Source organism: Heterodontus francisci, chromosome 50, assembly GCF_036365525.1.
Source record: "Heterodontus francisci isolate sHetFra1 chromosome 50, sHetFra1.hap1, whole genome shotgun sequence".
In the NCBI taxonomy this organism is placed as follows: Eukaryota; Metazoa; Chordata; class Chondrichthyes; order Heterodontiformes; family Heterodontidae; genus Heterodontus; species Heterodontus francisci.
The window spans coordinates 104731-118640 of NC_090420.1; positions in this window are offsets into that span (position 1 = coordinate 104731).

Below are 13910 nucleotides of genomic sequence, written 5' to 3' on the forward strand. Positions count from 1 at the left end.
CATTATGTGAATGTTCTGTTGAAGTGTTGGTGAGCTGATATACCAGGGGAGATTCACACTGTTAGACACAGTGTGAAATACATTCAAGTATTTATAAAACATTGTAACATGTGAGTAATATTCCCCATTGATTTCTCAGCACTGATGGATTGTGAAGTGGGAGACAGCCAGAAGTCTCACTGATTCACACTGACCATGAGCTGAAAATGAAATGAAATAAAGTTCAATCTTCAGCAGCGAGTTGCTGCAGAGAGGTAAGAGTCCTGAATCAAGGAGAGACTTTCTCATACTGCTGTTGAATCTCATTTCAAACACTCCTTGAACTCTCTGCCGAGGAATTCAGAGCTGGAGAATGCCTGTAAAATCAGCCTAAAAAGGAAATAAAAAACACCCATCGTGGGGCTCAAACTCAAAAACTTGAGATTCAGAGTTTCATGCTTTCATCGACTGAGCTCACCAGGCCTGAGACAGTGTCCCCGTCCTGTCTGTTATTGGACGGTGCAGCTGTTGCCTCCACCCCAGGGACTGAATTTGTTCTGTAAACCATGAACCAGCTTCCTCTCAAATCCCAGGTTTATCAGTAAATCCTCTTAAAAAGCCCCAAAGTGTGATATATTCCTCTCACTCAACCAGAATAAAAGTTACATCTTTTGCTCTTTTTACCTTCCAAACATTGACTTCTATTTTTCTCAGCATTTATTTCTCTCTCTTTTTTATATTGTGCATTTCCTAATAAACATTTCATTTCAATTATTTATGAGGGATGAAATGAACAGAAGAGATTTTCTGCAATGGTACCAGGGGTGTGGGACAAAGTGAGTGGTTCGGATCTGGATTACACTGCCTGAGAGTGCTGGAGGCAGATTCAATCGTGGTTTTCAAAAGGGAATTGGATAAACACCTGAATAGAGAAAATTTGCAGGGTTACAATGAAAGGGCAGAGGAGTGGAATTAGCTGATTTGCTCTTGCAAAGAGCTGTCATGGACATGATGGACTGAATGGTCTCCCTCTGTACTGTAACCATTTGATTCCTTGATTCTAACTCTGTCAAAGTTGTTCTGAACTTGCTCTGCTCCAAGGAGAACAACCCCAGCTTTTCCAGTCTCTGCACATAACTGAAGTTATGAGGAACCATGGGGAACCCACTGTAAACCTTCCTCCAGACAGAAATACAACTGTTCACCAATACTCTGTGACCCAGCTGTTCACAATATACATCAATGATTCGGATGTGGGGACCAAATGTAGTATTTCCAAGTTCGCAGATGACACAAAACTAGGTGGGAATGTGTGTTGTGAGGAAGATGCAAAGCGGCTTCAAGGGGATTTGGACAGACTTAGTGAGTGGATAAGAAAGTGGCACATGGAATATAATGTGTAAAAATGTGAGGTTATCCACTTTGGTAGGAGGAACAGATGTGCAGATTATTTCTTAAATGGTAAGAGATTAGAAAGTGTAGATGTAATTAGGGGCCTGGGTGTCCTTGTCAATAAGTGACTGAAAGCTAACTTGCAGGTGCAGCAAGCAATTCAAAAGACGAATGATATGTTAGCCTCTATCGCAAAAGGATTTGAGTACAGGAGTAGTGAAGTCTTGCTTCAATTGTATATAACCTTGGTTGGACTGCACTTTGGAATACTGTGTGCATTTTTGGTCCCCTTACCTTAGGAAGGATATCATTGCCATAAAGGGAGTGCAATGAAGGTTTACCAGACTTGTTCCCGGGATGGTGGGACTGTCCTATGAAGAGAGATTGGGGAAACTGGGACTGTATTCTCTAGAGTTTCAAAGAATGAGAGGTGATCTCATTGAAACTTATATAATATTTAAAGGGATAGACAGGGTAGATGAAGTTTTTCCTCCGGTTGAGGAATCTAGAACCAGGGGACACAATTTCAACAGAAGGGGAAAGGCACTTCGGACAGAGACCAGGAGAAATTTCTTTACTCAGAGGGTTGTGAATCTTTGGAATTCTCCACCCCAGAGAGCTGTGGAAGCTCAGTCATTGAGTATGTTTAAAGCAGAGATTGACAGATTTCTAAATACAAATGACATAGAGATATGGAGATAGTGTGGGAAAAAGACATTGAAGTGGATGATCAGTCATCATCATATTGAATGGTGGGGTGGTCTCGATTGGCTGAATGGCCTACTCCTGCTTCTATGTTCCTATCAGTCTGCTAACTTCATATGCATGCTGTCATTGTCCCTTTTATTACATGGGCTTCAGTTTTACTGGCAGTCTAGTATGTGACATCATCAAGAAGGTTTTCAATAAGTTAAATAAGGAGAAATTGTTTCCAGTGGCAAAAGGGTCAGTAACCAGAGGATGTATTTATCAGGTGATTGAGAAAAGAACCAGAGGCGAAATGAGGAATGATTTTTTATACAGTGATGTGTTGTGATCTGAAATGCACTGTCTGATCAGGACTTGAAAGCAGATTCAGTAGTAACTTTGAAAAGCAATAGGGATAAATACTGGAAGGAAAAATGTATGGATTACAGGAAAAAGCTGAGCGGCAGGACTGATTGGATAGCACAACCAAAGAGACAGCACTGACACAATGGACCAAATGGTCTCCTACTTCGGGTATCAGTCTATGGTTTTATGAACATAATGTTGATGCAATTCGCTGAGTTGGAAGGGAAGTGAACCCAGATTCCGGGTATTCTAAACACCAGACCCAAACCAACTGAACAAGCCTGTTGTTCAATCTCTGTTTTTCACACCAGCTTCTCCTCGCTCTTTCTGTGTTTCCAGCCTGGTCTGTTCCTCTGACCTTCATTCCTGACACTTTGTTGAGAATGGCCAATTGGGATGGAAGACATTGGAACGGATTTTTCTGTCGGTGGCTGACATGGAGGGCAGACTCTGCACATCCACACGGCAAGAAGGCATTTCAAGTATTTATGAGTCCAATTGTCAGCAATTTTATTCACTGGATCCAATTGAACTTATAGCACACGGGAACCACGGGGCTTCAGAGCCTCGCCTGGTTAAAGGAGGTGACTGGGAGGTGGGAGCTGAGTGTTGGCTTCACTGGGAAGCTGTCGGGTGAGGTAGCGTAACTTGGCAGCAAGGGTGGAGGGGGAAAGGGCATCCGGAATCAATGTCAGGAGTGGGGGCCAATGTGCCAGCTCTGCAGGGGGAGCTACACCAGGGTGCCATTGAGGCAGTGCCACCTCAATGAGGGTAAATGTGAGTGGGTAAAGAGTGAGGTAAATGTGGCTGGGTGTTGTTTACTGTGAAGGCCTTGCACTCAGGGAGGGGCAACCTGTCATGGGTCTCATTCACCCTGGATTCGAGGCTCCCATTGAGGAGGAGTAGAGAGGGAGGGAGGGAAGGGCAGGCACCAGCAGGGACGCCACAGCAGCTTGGGTGCCCACAGGAAGGCCAGCCTCGAACAGGGGGCTGGAGAAGGAGGCAGAGGAACACGTCAGCCAAGGTTCAACTACCTGCAGATGTCCGAGTGGCAGTGTCTCCACAGACTGCACCTCTCCACGGAGATTGTCACTGATCTCTCTGCCATGATGCAGCTGTGCCCCATGGGACTTGGTGGGCACCTGATGCCGGTGTCACTGAAGGTCACTGTGCCCCTGAACTTCTGGATGACCAGATCATTGCGGGGATCCACTGGAGATATGTGTGGAATCTCACAGTCTGTGGTGAATCAGTGCATCAAGGAGGTCACCAATGTCCTCTTCAGGAGGGCCGGTGACTATGTGCACATCGATCCAAACAGTCACGCTGAGAGGGCTACAGGATTCAGGGCCATCGCTGGATTTCCCCAGGTGTAGGGTGTCATTGACTGCACCCATGTGACCATCATGGCTCCTGCAGACCAGCCAGCAGCCTTCAACAGGAAGGGCTTCCATTGGCTCAGTGTGTAACTGGTCTGTGACCATCACAAATGGATCCTACAGGTGTGTGCACAAATCCAGGGAAGCAGCCACAACGCCTGCATACCAAGGCAGTCGCAGGTGCCAGAACTTTTCCGTGGCCCCATGCGCTTTCTGAGATGGATCCTTGGAGCCAAGGGCAACACAGTGAGGACATGAGTACTGACGCCTGTGAGGAATCCACACAAGGATGCAGAGGAGAGGTACAACACCTGCTGCGGGTCAACCCGAGTGACCATCAAGGAGGCCATTGGTCTCCTGAAGATGAGATTGAAGCGCCTGGATTGTTCCAGTGGAGTCCTTCAGTATGTCCCGGCGAGGGTCTCGTATATCGCGGTGGTTTGCTGTGCACAGCACAATCTGGCATTACAGAGGGGTGAGGTGTTGACTCGTGAGGATATCATGGAGTGTGATGTCTCCTCTGATGATGAGGATGTGGAGGAGGACGCTGGTCAGGCAGTGCCAGATGAAGGACCTCAGGCACAGCAGGATAGCCACCATGAGATACACACAAGGGAGACATGAGACACCCTTATACATTCACTTTTCCTTTGAGCGTTACCACCTTCTGGAACCAAGTCAATAAAGTCTTAGCTTTGATCAGCCCTGTAGTCACCTCCTTCCTTCTGCACGACAGCGCCCAGGTACACTTCGCACTGTGGCAAGGCCGAAGCTTTGTGAACTCAGGGCTTGGTCCCTCACTTCCAGACCCTTGGGAGGAAGGGTTTAAATGAAGTCCCAAAGGGCATCAACAATTAGAAGGATACATAGTGAGAGAACATCATTTCTTTATTCTGTGTGACACCAAACACAACCCTATCCATCTGGAATGTACATTCACCCGTGCACCACTCAGTGAATCTAGGTGCTCTTCTTAAATCTTTTCCGGGTGCTCCTACGTGGTGCTCCCCCTGCTCTGGCAGCTGAGATGGAGACAGACTGCTGACCTTGCTGCCCCATGGCTTGGGATGACATTGGTGGCCGTCCTCTGGCTGCCTGAGGCCTGGAGGGCCCCGGCACACTAAGGGCCTCCTGCACAGGTACAGGGACCCCCCTCTGTCATCGAGGATGATGGAGGCACTGGCATCACTGGTGTCACTGGCAGAGGGACTTTCGAGCTACTGTCCACACCAGGAGCACCCTGGGAGGAGACCCCAGATGTAGCAGCCAGCTGCTCCTCCCCCTTACAAGACACACTTGTACCTCCCTGCTGACCTGAGAGGGACGTGGACCTGGTGGAGAATTCAGGTGCCTCGTCCCCCCTCTCACCTTGTCACCGCTGGATGGAGCTCATGGACAAAGTGATGGAGTGCAGGTCTGCGAACATCTCTGGCAGCCACTGATTGATCGGCTGGATATGGTTCTCCATGAGAGTCACCAATCTCTCAATGGAGGAAGCCAGACACACCCACATCAGAGACAGTGCAGCACCCAAGGCCTGGATGTACTCTTCCACCATCCTTGTTTGGGTACACATAGCCTCTGGCAACTCTGCCAGATGTTACCTGACCTCTCACTGCAGCTGCGGTATTTCCCGTGTTGCTGGTGACACCAGAGGCATGTCATCAGCCTGGGGCTCAGTGTGGGCCTGTCCTACCACAGACCACCAACTGTCAGTGGCCTCGGCTGTCACAGCCTCCGTCAGCTGACCGGGCCTGTCTGTAATGTGCTCATCAGTTTGCGTGAGCGTTTCTGTTCTGGTGGAGGGTGCAGGGGAATGATGTGATGGTGCACCATCTGAGGCTCCCTCCTCCTCCTCAGACGTGTCCGGCTGTCTCCCAGTCTCTCCAGCTCTTTGCTTTTGTCGTTCATCCGGGCCTTCATGAGAAAACAGGGACATTGAATGGTTACGGTCTGCCCATCGTGACATTCCAACCACCCCTACTGTGCAGCTCCATTGATGCAGTGGTGAACAGATGAGCAGTGTGGCTCCTTTGCAGCGGATGCTCCCTTGTGCCCCAGGAGATGTTCACTCACTCTCTTGGGTAGATGCCCCTGTCTCTCCATCAGCTATGGAGCAGCTGCTTTGCTGCCCTGCCTGTTCCATGGCCTCCTCCTCCATCGGGATGAGGACACGGAGATAAGGCACTCCACCGCCAGTCTTGACCCGCTCTTTCCAATTGTGGGATGTCTTCTCCTGCAGACACAATGATGAACAAAGTAAGTCTCCCAGCGGGGACAAGCCCAACATCTCTGATGGTGATAGTCCAGCAGTCCATGATGTGGACACACATATGCCTCCTGCATGCGGCCCCTCTCGAGGGACTGTGTGAGGTTATAAAATGACTGAAGTGTGCCTCTCCCCAATACGCATGACTGGGTGGTCACTCCCTTTCCACTAAACATTCCCTCTCACTCTGCCACATGCAATGTCCAAAGGGTCCAAAGTGTTTTGAGTTGTCGCCTGAGCAACCTGGATCAGGTCATTGACCCACTTCCTGCACTTGATCCATGTCCTGGGGGTGAACCCATGGCTGCTGACCTCACCTACTATCTCCAGCCAGCTTTGCTTGGTAAGGTGGACAGGTCTCCACCTCCCATCCCTGGGGAAGAGGATCTTCCACCTTTCTCTTGCCACCTGGAGGTGAACCTGCAGGGAGGCATCGCTAAACCGTGGGACCATGGTCACTGCAGGCTCGCATTCAGCTCCTTACCCATCAGGCAACAGAGGCAGCATAACGGGTCCTGGGGCATCAGAGGCAGCAGAACTGTTCCTGGGACAGCAGAGGGCTCTCAGGAAGACACTCCTTTAAACCAGGCAGCAGTGAATGCAGGGCTGGCAGCCCTTTAAATATGGTGCCTGCACCTGCCGTTGTGTCAGATGTCGGTGCCATCGGCACCTCGTTCCCTACCTCTGGTCCTTGTTTACATGGGCCCCACGCCTCCCCTTCATTAATTTGTCGGCTGCTCCGTGATCGGAGTCGGTCGGCCACATTTCACTCGTGTGGTGACGACACCCGCTTCCGGTGCCTCTGCCGAGAGCCGCACCGTTGGTTTAAAATTCAGCCCATGGGGTCAAGAGTGGAAAATCTCCCATCTGATTCTCTCTACTTAAAATGAAGGAGACACCAAATTAAAACTGATGAAACCAGGGATTGTATCCTGGTTCTTCAATCTAGTGTTCTCCCAACTGAGCTATTCCATCCTCACTGTGAGCTCATCTTCATTGGAGACAAATATAACTCCAGGCGGAATTTCCCCACCCGTTCATTCCTCACTTCAGGGGAATGGGACCCGACCAGATCGCGGAACTCAGATTATGTTAATGTTCTGCTCTTGATACCTTCATATTATTTTGCGTTTGAGCCACTTTTAATCAGGTTCACGGACAAATTCTTCTATCATCCCTTCTCCCACATTCTCTCTTTCTCATTCATTCTTTATTCCTCACAATCCAGAAAGGGTTAGGAATCAGAGCTCACCCCCAAACCCTCTGCACACAGACCTCTGTCTGTCACCCTGTTTGCTCCAAGATCCAAGAGACCAGTCAATAAATTACACTCTTTATAAACACAGAAAGCTGCCTCACAGTGTTGGACACAAAGTTAAATACACTGAAGACTTTTGAAAAAAGTTCATCTTACGGGCTGTGTTACTAAGCCCACAGAGCAGGACAGGCCCAGGCCCCAGCCCCAGCCCCACCTGGGCTGTGTTAGCTGATGTCACCTGGTGTGATACTGAGCCACATGGAGCAGGAAAGGGCCTGGTTGTATTCATGGCCTGTGTTGAGTTAACTGAACCCACCCAATGTTGTAGGAGCCACACAGAACATTATGGGCCCAGGCTCCTTCCTCAGCCTGAGGGATGATATTTCATCTCACACGGTGTTGCACAGAGCCCCACACAGAACAGGAAAATCCCAGGCTCCATCCCCGGCCTGTGGTATTTTACTTCATCACACCTGGTATGGTACGGAGCCCCCAGAGCAGGAAAGATCCAGCTTCCATCTCCAGCCTGTGCTGAATTAGCTAATCTGACCTGGTTGGCACTGAACCACAATCAGGGGAGGATTAGCCGTGGCTCCCTGGCCTGTGGTGTGTTAGTTATTCTCATTTGGTGAGGTACTGAGCACCATATAGAGCAGGAAGTGCCTGTGCTCAGTGAGCTGATCTCACCTTGTGCCTTCCTGAGACCCACACACAGAGCAGGACAGGCCTAGGCCTCATCCCCGGCCTGTGCTCAATTAGCGGATCTCAGCCAAAAGATTTTGATTAGGTTCCACACAAGAGGCTTCTCTATAAGATTAAAGTCCCTGGTATCAGTGGTAATATATTGATCTGGATTGGAAACTGACTGGCACGACGTAGGCAGAAAGTAGTTACAGATGGATCTGGATCTGTTTGGAGACCAGTTACCAGTGGTGTCCCACAGGGATCGGTGTTGGGTCTGTTGCTCTTTATTATTTTTATTAATGATCTGGATGTAGGTGTAGGGGGCACCATCTGTAAATTTACAGATGATTTGAAGATCTGTGCGAGTGTTCAGACTGTAGACGATGCTCGACTGTTTCAGGCTGATCTTAATGTGTTGGGAGATTGGGTTCATGACTGGTAAATGATGTTTAATTTGGGTAAGTGCAGTGTTATTTATGTGGACAGGGCGAATGCTCAACATTCATACACCCTTCAGTGAAAAACATTAAAGCAGGTGGAGAAAGAAAATAATTTTGAGCAGAGATCTGGATGTTCTAGTGCACAGATCTCGAAAGGTACAGCAGCAATGCTGTGAAGTGATAGCTGGAGCAAATAGGGGGTTGGGCTGCATTCAGAGGATAATTGCATATAAGATGGGGCATATTCTTTCATGGGATGTGAGCGACACTGGCAAGGCCAGAATTTGTTACCCATCCCTAATTGTCCTGGACAAGGTGGTGGTGAGCTGCCATCTTGAATTGCTGCACTCCATGTGGTGTAAGTTCACCCACAGTGCTGTTAGGAAGGGAGATCCAGGATTTTGACCCAACATCAGTGAATGAACAGCGATATTGTGGCAGATCAGATGGTGTGTGACTTGAAGGGGAACTTGCAGATGGTAGTGGTTCCATGCATCTGCAGCCCTTGTCCTTCAAGGTGGTGGAGGTCTTCGGTTTGGAAGGTGTTTTCGAAAGAGCCTTGGTGAGTTGCAGCAGTGCATCTGGTAGATGGTACACACTACTGCCACTGTGCGTCAGTGGTGAAGGGAGTGAATGTTTAAGGTGGTGAATGGGGTGACAATCAAGGCAGCTGCTTTGTCCTGAACAGTGTCGACTTTCTAGAGTATTGTTGGAGCTGCACTCATCCTGGCTTGTGCCTTGTAGATGGTGGACAAGTTTTGGAGAGTCAAAAATCACAAAATTATTACAGTGCAGAAGGAGGCTATTCGTCCCATTGTGTCTGCGTAGAATCATTGAACATAGAAAGTTTACAGCACAGGAAGGCCAAAAATCGGGCAACCCAGCGGAATCCCATTGTCCAGCATTTGGACCGTAGCCCTGCAGGTTCAGGTACTTGAGGTGCACATCCAGACTCCTCTTAAATGAGTTGAGAGTTTCTGCCTCAACTACCCTTATAGGCAGTGAGTTTCAGACCCCTCGCACCCTCTGGGTGAAAAAACGTTTCCTCATCTCCCCTCTAATCGTTCAACGAATCACTTTAAATCTATGCCCCTTCGTCATTGACCTCCCTGCTAAGGTAAATAGACCCTTCCCATCCACTCTATCCAGACCCCTCACAATTTTATACATTTCAATCAAATCTCCCCTCAGCCTCCTCTATTCAACCCCAGCCGATCCAATCTTTCCTCATCGCTGCATTTTTCCAGAGCTGGCAACATCCTGGTAAATCTCCTCTGTAACCTCTCGAGTGCAATTACATCCTTTCTGCAATGAGGTGACCAGAACTGCACACAGAACTGAAGTTGTGGCCTAACTAATGATTGATGCAGTTCCAGCATAACCTCCCTGCTCTGATATTCTATACCTCGGCTAATAAAGGAAAGGATTCCATAAGCCTTCTCAACCAACTTATCAACCTGTCCTGCTACTTTCAGGGATCTGTGGACATTCACTTCAAGGTCCCTCACTTCCTCTACACCTCTCAGCATTCTCCCATTAATTGTGTATTCCTTTGCCGTGTTTGGCCTCACCAAAGGCATCACCTCACACTTCTCCAAGTTGCATTCCATTTTGCCACTTTTCTGCACACCTGACCAGTCCATTTTTCCAGCTCTCCTAATGAGCATTTCACCTCGTGCCAAGAGCTGAATTATTCATTGCAGAATTCTCACTGTCTGTTTTACCTTTGGTGCCACAGTATTTATATGAATGGTCCAGTTAAGCTTGTGTCTATGGTTACCCCCAGGATGTTGATGGTGGGTGGGATTCAGCGATGGTAATGCTGTTGAACGTCAAAGGGAGATGGTTACATTCTCTCTTGTTGGAGATGGTCATTGCCTGGTACTTATGTGGTGTGAATGTTACTTGCCACTTAGCAGGCCAAGCCTGAATGTTGTCCAGGTCTTGCTGCTTCTGGACACGGACTCCTTCAGTATCTGAGATGTCCCGAATTTGTCCTTTTATGAAACCTTGGTCAGGCCTCACTTGGAATATTGTATCCAGTCTTGGTCTCCTCACATGATGAGTGATATTGAGGCTTTTGACAGGGTACAGAGGAGAGACATGAAACTAATTCCCAGTATAAGAAATCTTCGTTATCAAGTTAGACTAAAAGAGTTGGAACCCTACACCTTAGAGAAACCGAGACTGAGGGGTGATCCAATTGAGGTTCTTAAGTAATGAAGGGTCCAATTTAGCATGGGAGAGGAGTCATAATTGTATATTTTAAAAGGCCAGATGTCACCCGGATCACATTAAATTTCATTTTCAGCAACGGGTAAATGAACCAGGAGGGCTGAGTGGTTAAGGTGTTGGACATAAAATCCGATGAATATATGTCTGTGTGTATTCAAACCCCACTCCTGGTATCTGTGCTGGCCAAATGTTACTTGTTGTTTCCCTGACTTTTGCCTTGCACCATCATCTCTTCTGTCATTTAATCACTGCTGCCTTCCAACCGATCACAGCTTCCTATTATTTGCCCCAGCACCGTTCCTTGTCTCTGCACTTGCTTATAAGCTGGGAAACCTTGAACTTAATCTCCTCTGTCCACTCACAATGACCTTCTCATCTTTCCTGAACTGTGGTTCCTCACAGGATCCGCTGCCTCTCCGACTCCCCTCCAGGGGTAACTGAAGGCCCTGAGCCTGGGTCTTGCTTTATACGCTTGCTGGTAGTTGAGTCCTTGCATGTCCAGACTCCTTCAGGAAGGGCTTGCCATAATCTTCCAATCTTCCCTGGATAAGGGGATTGGAAAGTGGCAAATGACACCCTTATTCAAGAAAGGGTGTAAGGACAGTCCAAGTAACTCCATGCCAGTTAATTTAACATCAATGCTGGGTAAGGTTTCAGAAATGATAATCAGGGAAAATATCAATGGACATTTAGAGAGGTTTGAGTTAATTAAGGATATCCAGCATGGATTTGTAAAAGGCAGATCATGCTTCACTAATCTAATTGAATTTTTTGATGAAGGAGCAGAGAAGTTTGATGAAGGAAATGCAGTGGATGTTGTTTCTATGGATTTTACGAAAGCATTTAATAAGGTATCACATAAAAGGCTGGTTAACAAAATTGAGGCTCATGGAATAGGAGGGTCAGTGTCCAATTGGTTAAAAAATTGGATGAAGGGAAGAAACAAGCAAGTTGTAGTAAATGGTTTCTTTTCAGACTAGGGGATGGTCGACAGTGGAGTTCCCCGAGGGTCAGTGCTGGGATCACTGCTTTTCTTGCTGTGTATAAAATATGTGGATCTTGGAATACGGAACAGAATCTCAAAATTTGCTGACAATACCAAACTTGGAGGTGAGGCAAACAGTGAGGATGATATGAACCGCCTGCAATAGGACATAGATAGGCTAGCAGAATGAGCAGAGAGGTGACGGATGGAATTTAATACTGTTAAGTGTGAGGTGATGCATTTTGACAGAAGGAATAGGGAGAGGCAATGTATACTTAATGGCACAGTTCTAAAGAGTGTTCAGGGACAGAGGGACCTGGGGATGCATGTGCATCAATCTTTGCAGGTAGCAGGGCATATTGAGAGAGAAGTAGTAAAATATATGGCATCTTGGGCTTTAGACAAACATACAAGCATACGAACATATGAATTAGGAGCAGGAGTAGGCCACTCGGCCCTTCCAGCCTGCTCCGCCATTCAATAATTTTATAGCTGAACTGATGACCCACATTTCCAGCCAGCACTGACCACCCCCTTGCTTATCAAGAATCTATCTACATCTGCCTTAAAAATATTCAAAGACTTTGCTTCCACTGCGTTTTGAGGAAGAGAACTGCAAAGACTCACAACCCTCTAAGAGAAAAACATTCTCCTCATCTCTGTCTTAAATGGGCGACCCCATATTTTTAAACAGTGACCCCTAATTTTAGATTCTCCCACAAGGGGAAACATCCTTTCTACATCCACCCTGTCAAGACCCTCAGGATCTTATGTGTTTCAATCAAGTTGCATCTTACTCTTCTAAAATCTGGTGGATACAAGCCAAGCCTGTCCAATTTTTCCTTGTAAGACAGCCCACCATTCCAGGTATTTGTCCAGTAAACCTTCTCTGAACTGCCTCCAATGCATTCACATCCTTCCTTAAATAAGCAGACCAGTTCTGCAGACAGTACTCCAGATGTGGTCTTACCAATGCCCTGTATAGCTGAAGCATAACCTCCCTACTTTTGTATTCAATTCCCCTCAGGATAAACACGAGCATTCTATTAGCTTTCCTAATTACGTGCTGTACCTGCATACTATCCTTGTGCGATTCATACACGAGGACACCCAGATCCCTCTGCATCTCAGGGCTCTGCAATCTCTCACCATTTAGATAATATGCTTCTTTTTTATTCTTCCTGCCAAAGTGGACAATTTCACACTTTCCCACATTTTACTCCATTTGCCAGGTTGTTGCCCACTCACTTAACCGATCTACATCTCTTTGTAGCACCCTTATAAGAACATAAGAAATAGGAGCAGGAGTAGGCCATTCAGTCCCCAAAGCCTGCTCCACCATTTAATAAGATCAGGGATGATTTGCCCCAGAACTCAACTCCTCTTCTGTGCCAGCTCCTTATAGCCCTCAACTCCCCAATATTTCAAAAATCTATCTACCTCCTCTTTAAATGCTTTCAGTGATTTAGCCTCCACAACTCTCTGGGTAGAGAATTCCAGACATTCACTACTCTCTGAGAGAAGAAATTCATTTGCATCTCAGTTTTAAATGACTGTCCCCTTATTCTGTAACTATGTCACCTAGTTTGAGATTCCCCCACTAGTGGAAACATCTACCCTGTCAAGCCCCCTCAGAATCTTATACATTTCAATAAGATCACCCTTATTCTTCTGAACTTTAATGTATAAAGGCCTAACTTGTTAGCCATTCTTGATAAGCCAACCCCTTTCTCCCAGGAATCAGCCGAGTGAACCTCTTTTGACTGTATCCAATGCCAATATATCCTTTCTTAAATACGGGGACCAAAACTGTACACAGCACTCCAGGTGTGGCCTCACCAACACCCTGTACAGCTTTGACAAGACTTCCCTATTTTTAAACTCCAGCCCCATAGCAATAAAGGGCAAAATTCCATTTGCCCTCTTAATTACTTGCTGCACCTGCATGCTAACTTTTTGTGTTTCAATCACAAGAACACCCAGATCCCTCTTTTTTGGAGTCTCTCTCTATTTATATAATAGTCTGCATTTTGATTCTTCCTACCAAAGTGTATGACCACACACTTTCCTACATTAAATCCATCTGCCAAGTTTTTGCCCACTCACTCAACCTATCTATATTCCCTTGCAGATTCCTTATGTCTTCATGACAACATGCCCTACCTATTTTTGTATCATCAGCAAATTTGGATAAATTACACTCTGCCCCCTCCTCCATGTCATTAATATAGATAGT